The sequence below is a fragment of the Lepisma saccharinum genome, chromosome 13 (genome assembly GCF_977018435.1).
Source record: "Lepisma saccharinum chromosome 13, izLepSacc3.1, whole genome shotgun sequence".
NCBI classification, from domain to species: Eukaryota; Metazoa; Arthropoda; class Insecta; order Zygentoma; family Lepismatidae; genus Lepisma; species Lepisma saccharinum.
The window spans coordinates 15573221-15586593 of record NC_139241.1 but is presented as its reverse complement, the minus strand read 5'-3'; the positions used below and the strand labels follow the sequence as shown (position 1 = coordinate 15586593).

General features: G+C 40.5%; 5 non-coding genes across 5 annotated transcripts; all 5 read left to right on the top strand.

Moving 5' to 3' along the window:
• The first annotated feature begins 259 nt into the window (after positions 1-259).
• LOC145997673 (U5 spliceosomal RNA) lies at positions 260-377 on the top strand. The gene has a single exon (XR_014443069.1). It is a non-coding gene; the product is annotated as a U5 spliceosomal RNA (small nuclear RNA).
• A 1560-nt stretch (positions 378-1937) lies between these two features.
• Positions 1938-2054, top strand: LOC145997778 (U5 spliceosomal RNA). Its single transcript, XR_014443170.1, has one exon. It is a non-coding gene; the product is annotated as a U5 spliceosomal RNA (small nuclear RNA).
• Positions 2055-8388: 6334 nt separating this feature from the next.
• LOC145997691 (U5 spliceosomal RNA) lies at positions 8389-8506 on the top strand. Its single transcript, XR_014443087.1, has one exon. It is a non-coding gene; the product is annotated as a U5 spliceosomal RNA (small nuclear RNA).
• Positions 8507-10066: 1560 nt separating this feature from the next.
• Positions 10067-10184, top strand: LOC145997647 (U5 spliceosomal RNA). Its single transcript, XR_014443045.1, has one exon. It is a non-coding gene; the product is annotated as a U5 spliceosomal RNA (small nuclear RNA).
• A 1561-nt stretch (positions 10185-11745) lies between these two features.
• Positions 11746-11863, top strand: LOC145997738 (U5 spliceosomal RNA). The gene has a single exon (XR_014443133.1). It is a non-coding gene; the product is annotated as a U5 spliceosomal RNA (small nuclear RNA).
• Positions 11864-13373: the final 1510 nt, after the last annotated feature.

Genomic DNA, 13373 nt, shown 5'->3' with positions numbered 1-13373 from the left:
ACTAGTTGAAATGGTGGACGAGAGATGGCAGAATTTGCTGTCGGTTTATCATTTGTGTACGTTGGTCCGTGCACATGACGCAAATTAGAAATCGGCACGGATTTATATCCTTATTCTCTCGTTTTAAGAAACGAAAATCACACAAAACGAGGTTTTATGTTTCAACAAGTAAAACAGCAATTTCCTACGGAACCTACACGTTCCCATGAGCAGTGAATAGAACTGCAACATTGGCAAGGAAAAATTGGTGGCCTGGAAACAACTCTGGTTTCACTTCATACGCAAAAATCTTTCGCCTTTTACTAAAGATTTCCGTGGAGGGGAACAACAAACGAGTCTAATATTATTTTTTATAAAGGCTTGGTACAAACTGAGCCCGATTAGCAAACACAACGAAAACTGTAGGTGGAAATGTGTGCTCTTGCTCAGCTTGATAATCTCTCACCTTCTGAAATTTGCAGGCAGGAGGATCTGTATGGGCGCTTGCTGCTAAATTTCCAAATGCTCTTGTCATTTCACAACGAACCCGAACATGGAAATGACTTCACAGGGAGGATTGTATGGAAACAGAGTTAGCATGATCAAAACAAAGTGTTTTAAACAATACGTTTTCTCCGTTTAAAACATATTTCTTTGTTTATTTCAAATGTTTAAACAAAGCGTTTGAAACATGTTTCTTTTCAGATTTGTTAAAAACAAATTTTGATACTTGACGTTTGATAGTTTGTGATTATTTGTGTGTTTTGTAACTACGCGTTTTCTTTAAATGAGTATCATTCTCTTCAAAGTGCATTAGAATCTTCTCAGTGGTTCAAAATGTACATCAAATAACACACATATGGTGATGAATACCGTGGGCCATGTTTAAAATTCATGGCTATGATTTATGCAGATGTTTAAGATTTAGATCCATTCACGATGATAATTAATCAGAAGCTACCACTTGGACTCAGTGGGGCCTGGAAACTGTGGATTATTTGGAGCTTCTCGAACAGCGTACAGGCGAGATTTAAGACTAACATAAATGTGTATTTTAAGAAGTTAGTCAAGCGTTTGCTTGTAATATGAACACAATCAATCCTTGGATGTTCTACAGATACATTATTTTTCATTATTCTTAAAAAAATGTCTTCTTGGCATTTTGTTTAAAAGTTTTATTTTTTAAAAAAAATATATCCTTTTCGACAAATCAACATTAAAAGCATGTTAAAACAAACAAAAGAACACAAATTTGCCAACCCTGTATGGAAGTAACATTGTGAAAAAGAAGTCGTTAGCGTATGATAGGAAATTTTGGAACACAAAATTCCTTTTACTTATTTCTTTCTCTCTAATTTACAATTGTCGAAATGTAGCTTGCTTTGATGCCGAGAATTATTACGTTAAGTAATTTCCACGGAACTATCTTGTTTTATATTCATGGCTATTGCCCAATCTATACTAAATTTCGAGATTCCATCACTACATATATACGTGCAAGAATCGCATGACATGAAAGTGAACCGTCACAACCGAAATAACTGCGGTAATTTTCTATCTTGCTTCTGTTTGGTTTCTTTACGAAACATTATTAAGCATGCCTGTGGGAGAAACCCGAATGTGTAATAGTCTTGCATATGAGAACAGGTAAACTGAAAATTCTTCGTGAAATGGAATTTGTTGTCAAATACAAGTTCCCACTTGTTGAAATGGTGGCCGAGAGATGGCAGAATTTGCTGTCGGTTTATCATTTGTGTACGTTGGTCCGTGCACATGACGCAAATTAGAAATCGGCACGGATTTATATCCTTATTCTCTCGTTTTAAGAAACGAAAATCACACAAAACGAGGTTTTATGTTTCAACAAGTAAAACAGCAATTTCCTACGGAACCTACACGTTCCCATGAGCAGTGAATAGAACTGCAACATAGGCTAGGAAAAATTGGTGGCCTGGAAACAACTCTGGTTTCCCTTCATACGCAAAAATCTTTCGCCTTTTACTGAAGATTTCCGTGGAGGGGAACATAAACGAGTCTAATATTATTTTTTATAAAGGCTTGGTACAAACTGAGCCCGATTAACAAACACAACGAAAACTGTAGGTGGAAATGTGTGCTCTTGCTCAGCTTGATAATCTCTCACCTTCTGAAATTTGCAGGCAGGAGGATCTGTATGGGCGCTTGCTGCTAATTTTCCAAATGCTCTTGTCATTTCACAACGAAGCCCCTCAGAGCAATCGTTCCCAAGGTGGATACCTCACGGTGCACAACTAAGCCTTGGTCACTCACCGCTCGCGCCTGCGCAGCACGCGCCCGCGATGTCATCGATTGATCGGAACAGCGACAGATCCAGATCGCGGCACTCCAGCCGCGGAAGCACTTCCAGCCAGACGTCAGACGCTGCAAGTACCTCAGGACGGGCCGCTAACAGCCGCCCTACGAGAACGCATCCACCAGGATTCGTCCGAACTTCAGATTGGGCCGCCATGGTTCCAGATGCACAACTCCAAGATCAAGACTCGAGATCTGCATACCAGCTCATCATTGATGAACAACCCCAATCACCACACTGTCTGTCTGCACTCCAACCGCTGCAGCAGCGATCAACTGTTACATCCAAGAACAACAACACCAAGCGGGACAAGACACAAGAGAATCCACTTGCTTCTTCCCTCGCCCGGAAGGACATTAAGGACAATTCATCTCGGCCTAACAAGCGAACCCGGCCGGAATACGACGCCGACGGCTTCCAACACGTGCAGCACAAATATGCTGGGAAAGACGACTCAGTACTACCTCCGGCATTCACCGTCCAGACTTCAAACATGTTCGAAGCATTATCCAATTCCTCCATCCAAGCACCCGAGAAGGACAACCTTCACGATGACAACATGCAGGTCGAACCCGACAACCTGGACCTACCGCCCGCTTCCCCAGGGATTCGGGTTCCACCTATCTTCGTCTATACCCAGCCAGAAGCTAATAGATTCGTAGGTGATGCTGTTGCACGCACCGGCATTCACCCGCTACGTGTTCGCATCACCATGAATAACATCAGAATCCAGTGTCGCGGTAAAACTGACTTTGACAAACTTACTGCTTACATGCGAGAAAAACAAACTGAATTTGCAATTGCCCCTCAACGGCAAAATCGGCCACTGAAAGTGGTACTCTACAACCTACCCATCGATTACAGCTGTGAGACGATTGTGCAGTCCCTTCGAGAACAGAACTTTGATGTTGAATCTGTCAAGCAGATGTACAAATATGACGCCAAGACAAATTCGCGGAAGCGAATGCCGCTATATCTAGCCTCTCTCCATAGGGGCCCGAACTCATCAAGTGTTTATAAAGTAGAGTTCATATCGTACTATCATGTACACATCGCACCTTACCAACAACCTTCCATCATTCAATGCTACCGTTGCCAACGGCTCGGGCATACCGCGTCCTCTTGCAACGCCACCCCCCGATGTGTGAAGTGTGCGATGAATCATCCAACTGCCGAGTGCTCCAAAAAAGACCGCAGAAGACCCGCAAAGTGCGTCAACTGTGACGGAGACCACCCTGCCAACTTCCGTGGATGTAAAGTGTTCACAGACATGGAACAATATAGGCAGAGAAATCGTCAACCCCCACCTTCTCCACCGACTCCAAGCACCTCGACCTCCGCCATAGCTCGCCCTGCTCAGATTCCTGCTGCACCTATCACAAGATCGCAGCCGCAATCCTACGCAGGGAGGGCACAAGCTGCGTTACGAGGCCAAACCAACAAACGACGAGAAGAAGAAGCTGCTTCCAATCAAGACTTCACTTCCTTCCTCGACACAATGTCAAAATGGAACCTCTCCAAAATCTGGACACATATTAAGAGGGGTTTGCAAAAACTTAGTCAGGCTTCGACTGGTATGAACATGATCACGGCAGTCATCCAAACATTGATCGAAATGCAAGACGATGGCTGCTTTCAATAGACAATCGTACCTTACTCAAATGAACCTGCTCATCTTCAACGCTGACGGGATAAAAAACCAAACTCAGGAACTTAGCCAACTACTCAACTCCAAGAATATCACTGCAGCACTGATTAATGAAACACACCTCAAACCTCATCTGGATTGGAGACACCCTCATTACAGAATTTTTCGCCTAGATCGCCAAGGACAACAGAAAGGTGGATTAATGATACTCCTGCGCAAGGGCATTCCAGCCGCGCAAATTGCCACCCCTGTGATGACCTCCCTGGAAGTCCTGGCCATTCAAGTTAAAACCAAAACCTCCGACCTCATCCTTGTCGCAGCCTACCGTTCACCGCGGGTGCCCTTCCACGACGAGGACATCTTGCAACTAGAGACCCTTGGCCAACACGTAGTGATAGGGGGAGACATCAATGCGAAACATACCTCATGGAACAGCAGAGTGGCTAACCCAGCTGGAAATAGACTTTATGATCTTCTTCCGCAAACGGAGTTTTCCATCAGCGCACCGCTTGACCCCACCTTCTACCCAAGAGGGCGAGGCCAGCCAGACGTATTAGATGTCGTCCTTACTAAAGGAGTCGGTTACAGCACCACACCCTATGTGGAAACAGATCTTCTTTCCGACCATTTGCCAGTCTTTGCTTCCATCGCACAGGGAGTCTATTGCCAGCGATTCTGTCCCCTGCAGGAACATATCACAGACTGGAACAACTTCCGTCGTGAAACCCATCACCAACTCGATCTCAGTATTCCACTGCGATCCCCTCGGCAGATCGACATGGCCATCTTCCATTTTTCCAACGTACTGGTAGACGCCTGGAAAAGAAACACCCGTACGAAGCCTGACCCTGTGGCCACGACAGCTTCCCCGGTGCTCTTCATCCTGCTGAAATTAACACGATGGGCGCGCCGAAGATGGCAGAGAACACAATATTTGCCACACTATGCGGAATGGACCCTCATAGGAAGGCATCTTCACCAATTCCTTCTTCGGGATCGTGTTGCAAGATGGGACAACAAACTTCGAAATCTTTCACAGATGGACCCTTCCTTCTGGAAGCTGACGCGATCGCTGATCACCAAGGACAAAGCGCCCCTTTCCGCAATAAACACTCAACATGGTCCTGTCCTTGATCCTCAGGAACAGGCCGAATTGATGGCTGACCACTTCGCCCAGAGTTTCACCCCCAACAGTGACTTGCGGGATGCCTCCACAACACGTTTGGTAACCGAGGGACTACGCTCCCTCAAACGTATGCCACTCGGTCTCGACGTGCCTCATGTAACTCCACGAGAAGTGTTTGCAGCGACTCGTCTGCTGAAATCCCGCTCGGCCCCAGGCATCGATCGTGTTCCTGCAGCAGCGCTCAAACACCTGACAAGAAAAGGCTACGTGTTCTTAGCCAAACTGTTCACACACATGCTTCGCCTTGGTTACTTCCCACGAGACTGGAAACTAGCAAAGGTAATCGCTATTCCTAAACCGGGTAAAAACCCGCAAGAACTCAACAACTATAGACCGATCAGCCTCCTGACCCATGTGGGGAAGACCTTCGAACGAGTACTTCGAGCCAGACTTGCACACTTCTGTGACCTTCATCACTTGATACCTGACCACCAATTTGGCTTCCGGTTACATCACGGCACAACGGAACAACTGTTACGTGTGGTAGATACAGTGGCGGTCAAACTTGACCGCAGGCAAAAAGTATTAGGACTCTTCATGGACGTGCAAAAGGCCTTCGACAGTGTGTGGCTCCACGGGCTTTTGTACAAACTCCACAGAATGCACATTCCGACCACATATTGTCAGATCTTGTCCAGTTTCCTCTTCGGGAGAAGTTTTGTTACCACCATCAACGGCCACCAGTCGTCTTCACGTCCCATTCTGGCCGGCGTTCCACAAGGTGCAGTGCTTTCCCCTCTCCTGTTTGCTCTCTATGCAGCTGACATTCCACCACCTGAAACAGGCATGCTAGCCACGTATGCCGATGATACTGCAGTATTTGTCTGGGACAAACGTCTTGAAAACTGTGAAGACAAACTGAAGAAGTACACCACCCGTTTCGAGAAATGGGCCACAAAATGGAAGATCAGGATAAACCCAGAGAAGAGTTTTGTTACGGTCTTCGGCTTGGGCCCCGTACCAGAACGAGCTCAAGTCACCCTCTTCAGACGCCGAGTGCCTCATCGTGATCAAGTGAAGTATCTGGGTGTCCTCCTGGACAGACGACTGAAATTTGGACCTCACACAGATGCGGCCTGCAAGCGCGCGCGCATGCGTCTTGGCTACCTATCTCCATTGCTACGTGCGCACACTCTTCCTTTTGCCACACGCCTCCATGTGTTCACTTCGATGGTTCATCCTATTCTACTCTATGCCAGCCCGGTATGGACCCAGATGGCACAGACCCATCACAAGAAGATCCAGATTGTGCAGAACAGAGCGCTACGCATGATTGGTTCCTACCCCATGGACACCCGTATCACCCAGATTCATGATGATCTGCAATATCCCATGATAGAGGAGACGCTCCAAATCGCCAAACAACGCATATGGGCCAAGGTTCGAGCCCACACCAATCCACTGATCAACTCCATCGGGACACTCCGTCCCCGACGGCGTAAGGTACCTCTACCACGACCATGACGAAGTGAATTACACTCAGATTTTAGGGAACCTAAGTAATCTTTCATATGGTTTTTAACAAATGTATAATCTGTGCACTTGTGCTTGTATTCAAATTTCGTGTAAATTATCATGATTAATCCTTGTATATCTTGTATCTCTTGTATGTATTGTTTGTAGTTAATTGTATATGTTGGGCACATACCCACGACCTGTCTCCTGCGACAGTAGCAGGAAACACAAATGTAAATGTCATTATCAATGATTCCTGTACACAAAAATTATGTAAACAACCCACATTCCAGTCAATAAACAATATGCTGGACATGAAAATTCCTGACTTCAAAAAAAAAACAAAAAAAAAAAAAAAAAAAAAAAAAACAACGAAGCCGAACATGGAAATGACTTCACAGGGAGGATTGTATGGAAACAGAGTTAGCATGATCAAAACAAAGTGTTTTAAACTATATGTTTTCTCCGTTTAAAACATATTTCTTTGTTTATTTCAAATGTTTAAACAAAGCGTTTGAAACATGTTTCTTTTCAGATTTGTTTAAAACACATTTTGATACATGACGTTTGATAGTTTGTGATTATTTGTGTGTTTTGTAACTACGCGTTTTCTTTAAATGAGTATCATTTTCTTCATTGTGCATTAGAATCTGCTCAGTGGTTCAAAATGTACATCAAATAATACACATATGTTGATGAATACCGTGGGCCACGTTTAAAATTCATGGCTATGATTTATGCAGTTGTTTAAGATTTAGATCCATTCACGATGATAATTAATCAGAAGCTACCACTTGGACTCAGTGGGGCCTGGAAACTGTGGATTAGTTGGAGCTTCTCGAACAGCGTACAGGAGAGATTTAAGACTAACATAAATGTGTATTTTAAGAAGTTAGTCAAGCGTTTGCTTGTAATATGAACACAATCAATCCTTGGATGTTCTACAGATACATTATTTTTCATTATTCTTAAAAAAATGTCATCTTGGCATTTTGTTTAAAAGTTTTATTTTTTAAAAAAATATATCCTTTTCGACAAATCAACATTAAAAGCATGTTAAAACAAACAAAAGAACACAAATTTGCCAACCCTGTAAGGAAGTAACATTGTGAAAATGGAGTCGTTAGCGTATGATAGGAAATTTTGGAACACAAAATTCCTTTTACTTATTTCTGTCTCTCTAATTTACAATTGTCGAAATGTAACTTGCTTTGATGCCGAGAATTATTACGTTAAGTAATTTCCACGGAACTATCTTGTTTTATATTCATGGCTATTGCCCAATCTATACTAAATTTCGAGATTCCATCACTACATATATACGTGCAAGAATCGCATGACATGAAAGTGACCCGTCACAACCGAAATAACTGCGGTAATTTTCTTTCTTGCTTCGGTTTGGTTTCTTTACGAAACATTATTAAGCATGCCTGTGGGAGAAACCCGAAAGTGTAATCGTGTTGCATATGAGAACATATAAACTGAAAATTCTTCGTGAAAAGGAATTTGTTGCCAAAGTACAAGTTCCCACTAGTTGAAATGGTGGCCGTGAGATGGCAGAATTTGCTGTCGGTTTATCATTTGTGTACGTTGGTCCCTGCACATGACGCAAATTAGAAATCGACACGGATTTATATCCTTATTCTCTCGTTTTAAGAAACGAAAATCACACAAAACGAGGTTTTATGTTTCAACAAGTAAAACAGTAATTTCCTACGGAACCTACACGTTCCCATGAGCAGTGAATAGAACTGCAACATAGGCTAGGAAAAATTGGTGGCCTGGAAACAACTCTGGTTTCCCTTCATACGCAAAAATCTTTCGCCTTTTACTAAAGATTTTCGTGGAGGGGAACAACAAACGAGTCTAATATTATTTTTTATAAAGGCTTGGTATAAACTGAGCCCGATTAGCAAACACAACGAAAACTGTAGGTGGAAATGTGTGCTCTTGCTCAGCTTGATAGTCTCTCACCTTCTGAAATTTGCAGGCAGGAGGATCTGTATGGGCGCTTGCTGCTAATTTTCCAAATGCTCTTGTCATTTCACAACGAAGCCGAACATGGAAATGACTTCACAGTGAGGATTGTATGGAAACAGAGTTAGCATGATCAAAACAAAGTGTTTTAAACAATATGTTTTCTCCGTTTAAAACATATTCCTTTGTTTATTTCAAATGTTTAAACAAAGCGTTTGAAACAGGTTTCTTTTCAGATTTGTTTAAAACACATTTTGATACATGACGTTTGATAGTTTGTGATTATTTGTGTGTTTTGTAACTACGCGTTTTCTTTAAATGAGTATCATTTTCTTCATTGTGCATTAGAATCTTCTCAGTGGTTCAAAATGTACATCAAATAACACACATATGGTGATGAATACCGTGGGCCACGTTTAAAATTCATGGCTATGATTTATGCAGATGTTTAAGATTTAGATCCATTCACGATGATAATTAATCAGAAGCTACCACTTGGACTCAGTGGGGCCTGGAAACTGTGGATTAGTTGGAGCTTCTCGAACAGCGTATAGGCGAGATTTAAGACTAACATAAATGTGTATTTTAAGAAGTTAGTCAAGCGTTTGCTTTTAATATGAACACAATCAATCCTTGGATGTTCTACAGATACATTATTTTTCATTATTCTTAAAAAAATGTCATCTTGGCATTTTGTTTAAAAGTTTTATTTTTTTAAAAAAATATATCCTTTTCGACAAATCAACATTGAAAGCATGTTAAAACAAACAAAAGAACACAAATTTGCCAACCCTGTATGGAAGTAACATTGTGAAAAAGGAGTCGTTAGCGTATGATAGGAAATTTTGGAACACAAAATTCCTTTTACTTATTTCTTTCTCTCTAATTTACAATTGTCGAAATGTAACTTGCTTTGATGCCGAGAATTATTACGTTAAGTAATTTCCACGGAACTATCTTGTTTTATATTCATGGCTATTGCCCAATCTATACTAAATTTCGAGATTCCATCACTACATATATACGTGCAAGAATCGCATGACATTAAAGTGACCCGTCACAACCGAAATAACTGCGGTAATTTTCTTTCTTGCTTCGGTTTGGTTTCTTTACGAAACATTATTAAGCATGCCTGTGGGAGAAACCGAAAGTGTAATCGTGTTGCATATGAGTACAGATAAACTGAAAATTCTTCGTGAAATGGAATTTGTTGCCAAAGTACAAGTTCCCACTAGTTGAAATGGTGGCCGAGAGATGGCAGAATTTGCTGTCGGTTTATCATTTGTGTACGTTGGTCCGTGCACATGACGCAAATTAGAAATCGGCACGGATTTATATCCTTATTCTCTCGTTTTAAGAAACGAAAATCACACAGAACGAGGTTTTATGTTTCAACAAGTAAAACAGCAATTTCCTACGGAACCTACACGTTCCCATGAGCAGTGAATAGAACTGCAACATAGGCTAGGAAAAAATGGTGGCCTGGAAACAACTCTGGTTTCCCTTCAAACGCAAAAATCTTTCGCCTTTTACTAAAGATTTCCGTGGAGGGGAACAACAAACGAGTCTAATATTATTTTTTATAAAGGCTTGGTACAAACTGAGCCCGATTAGCAAACACAACGAAAACTGTAGGTGGAAATGTGTGCTCTTGCTCAGCTTGATAATCTCTCACCTTCTGAAATTTGCAGGCAGGAGGATCTGTATGGGCGCTTGCTGCTAAATTTCCAAATGCTCTTGTCATTTCACAACGAACCCGAACATGGAAATGACTTCACAGGGAGGATTGTATGGAAACAGAGTTAGCATGATCAAAACAAAGTGTTTTAAACAATATGTTTTCTCCGTTTAAAACATATTTCTTTGTTTATTTCAAATGTTTAAACAAAGCGTTTGAAACATGTTTCTTTTCAGATTTGTTTAAGACACATTTTGATACTTGACGTTTGATAGTTTGTGATTATTTGTGTGTTTTGTAACTACGCGTTTTCTTTAAATGAGTATCATTTTCCTCATTGTGCATTAGAATCTTCTCAGTGGTTCAAAATGTACATCAAATAACACACATATGGTGATGAATACCGTGGGCCACGTTTAAAATTCATGGCTATGATTTATGCAGATGTTTAAGATTTAGATCCATTCACGATGATAATTAATCAGAAGCTACCACTTGGACTCAGTGGGGCCTGGAAACTGTGGATTAGTTGGAGCTTCTCGAACAGCGTACAGGCGAGATTTAAGACTAACATAAATGTGTATTTTAAGAAGTTAGTCAAGCCTTTGCTTGTAATATGAACACAATCAATCCTTGGATGTTCTACAGATACATTATTTTTCATTATTCTTAAAAAAATGTCATCTTGGCATTTTGTTTAAAAGTTTTATTTTTTAAAAAAAATATATCCTTTTCGACAAATCAACATTAAAAGCATGTTAAAACAAACAAAAGAACACAAATTTGCCAATCCTGTATGGATGTAACATTGTGAAAAAGAAGTCGTTAGCGTATGATAGGAAATTTTGGAACACAAAATTCCTTTTACTTATTTCTTTCTCTCTAATTTACAATTGTCGAAATGTAACTTGCTTTGATGCCGAGAATTATTACGTTAAGTAATTTCCACGGAACTATCTTGTTTTATATTCATGGCTATTTCCCAATCTATAGTAAATTTCGAGATTCCATCACTACATATATACGTGCAAGAATCGCATGACATGAAAGTGACCCGTCACAACCGAAATAACTGCGGTAATTTTCTTTCTTGCTTCGGTTTGGTTTCTTTACGAAACATTATTAAGCATGCCTGTGGGAGAAACCCGAAAGTGTAATAGTCTTGCATATGAGAACAGGTAAACTGAAAATTCTTCGTGAAATGGAATTTGTTGTCAAAGTTCAAGTTCCCACTATTTGAAATGGTGGCCGAGAGATGGCAGAATTTGCTGTCGGTTTATCATTTGTGTACGTTGGTCCGTGCACATGACGCAAATTAGAAATCAGCACGGATTTATATCCTTATTCTCTCGTTTTAAGAAACGAAAATCACACAAAACGAGGTTTTATGTTTCAACAAGTAAAACAGCAATTTCCTACGGAACCTACACGTTCCCATGAGCAGTGAATAGAACTGCAACATAGGCTAGGAAAAATTGGTGGCCTGGAAACAACTCTGGTTTCCCTTCATACGCAAAAATCTTTCGCCTTTTACTGAAGATTTCCGTGGAGGGGAACAACAAACGAGTCTAATATTATTTTTTATAAAGGCTTGGTACAAACTGAGCCCGATTAGCAAACACAACGAAAACTGTAGGTGGAAATGTGTGCTCTTGCTCAGCTTGATAATCTCTCACCTTCTGAAATTTGCAGGCAGGAGGATCTGTATGGGCGCTTGCTGCTAAATTTCCAAATGCTCTTGTCATTTCACAACGAAGCCGAACATGGAAATGACTTCACAGGGAGGATTGTATGGAAACAGAGTTAGCATGATCAAAACAAAGTGTTTTAAACAATATGTTTTCTCCGTTTAAAACATATTTCTTTGTTTATTTCAAATGTTTAAACAAAGCGTTTGAAACAGGTTTCTTTTCAGATTTGTTTAAAACACATTTTGATACATGTGGTTGATAGTTTGTGATTATTTGTGTGTTTTGTAACTACGCGTTTTCTTTAAATGAGTATCATTCTCTTCATTGTGCATTAGAATCTTCTCAGTGTTTAAAATGTACATCAAATAACACACATATGTTGATGATTACCGTGGGCCACGTTTAAAATTCATGGCTATGATTTATGCAGATGTTTAAGATTTAGATCCATTCACGATGATAATTAATCAGAAGCTACCACTTGGACTCAGTGGGGCCTGGAAACTGTGGATTAGTTGGAGCTTCTCGAACAGCGTACAGGCGAGATTTAAGACTAACATAAATGTGTATTTTAAGAAGTTAGTCAAGCGTTTGCTTGTAATATGAACACAATCAATCCTTGGATGTTCTACAGATACATTATTTTTCATTATTCTTAAAAAAATGTCATCTTGGCATTTTGTTTAAAAGTTTTATTTTTTAAAAAAAATATATCCTTTTCGACAAATCAACATTAAAAGCATGTTAAAACAAACAAAAGAACACAAATTTGCCAACCCTGTATGGAAGTAACATTGTGAAAAAGGAGTCTTTAGCGTATGATAGGAAATTTTGGAACACAAAATTCCTTTTACTTATTTCTTTCTCTCTAATTTACAATTGTCGAAATGTAACTTGCTTTGATGCCGAGAATTATTACGTTAAGTAATTTTCACGGAACTATCTTGTTTTATATTCATGGCTATTGCCCAATCTATACTAAATTTCGAGATTCCATCACTACATATATACGTGCAAGAATCGCATGACATTAAAGTGACCCGTCACAACCGAAATAACTGCGGTAATTTTCTATCTTGCTTCGGTTTGGTTTCTTTACGAAACATTATTAAGCATGCCTGTGGGAGAAACCCGAATGTGTAATAGTCTTGCATATGAGAACAGGTAAACTGAAAATTCTTCGTGAAATGGAATTTGTTGCCAAAGTACAAGTTCCCACTAGTTGAAATGGTGGCCGAGAGATGGCAGAATTTGCTGTCGGTTTATCATTTGTGTACGTTGGTCCGTGCATATGACGCAAATTAGAAATCGGCACGGATTTATATCCTTATTCTCTCGTTTTAAGAAACGAAAATCACACAAAACGAGGTTTTATGTTTCAACAAGTAAAACAGCAATTTCCTACGGAACCTACACGTTCCCATGAG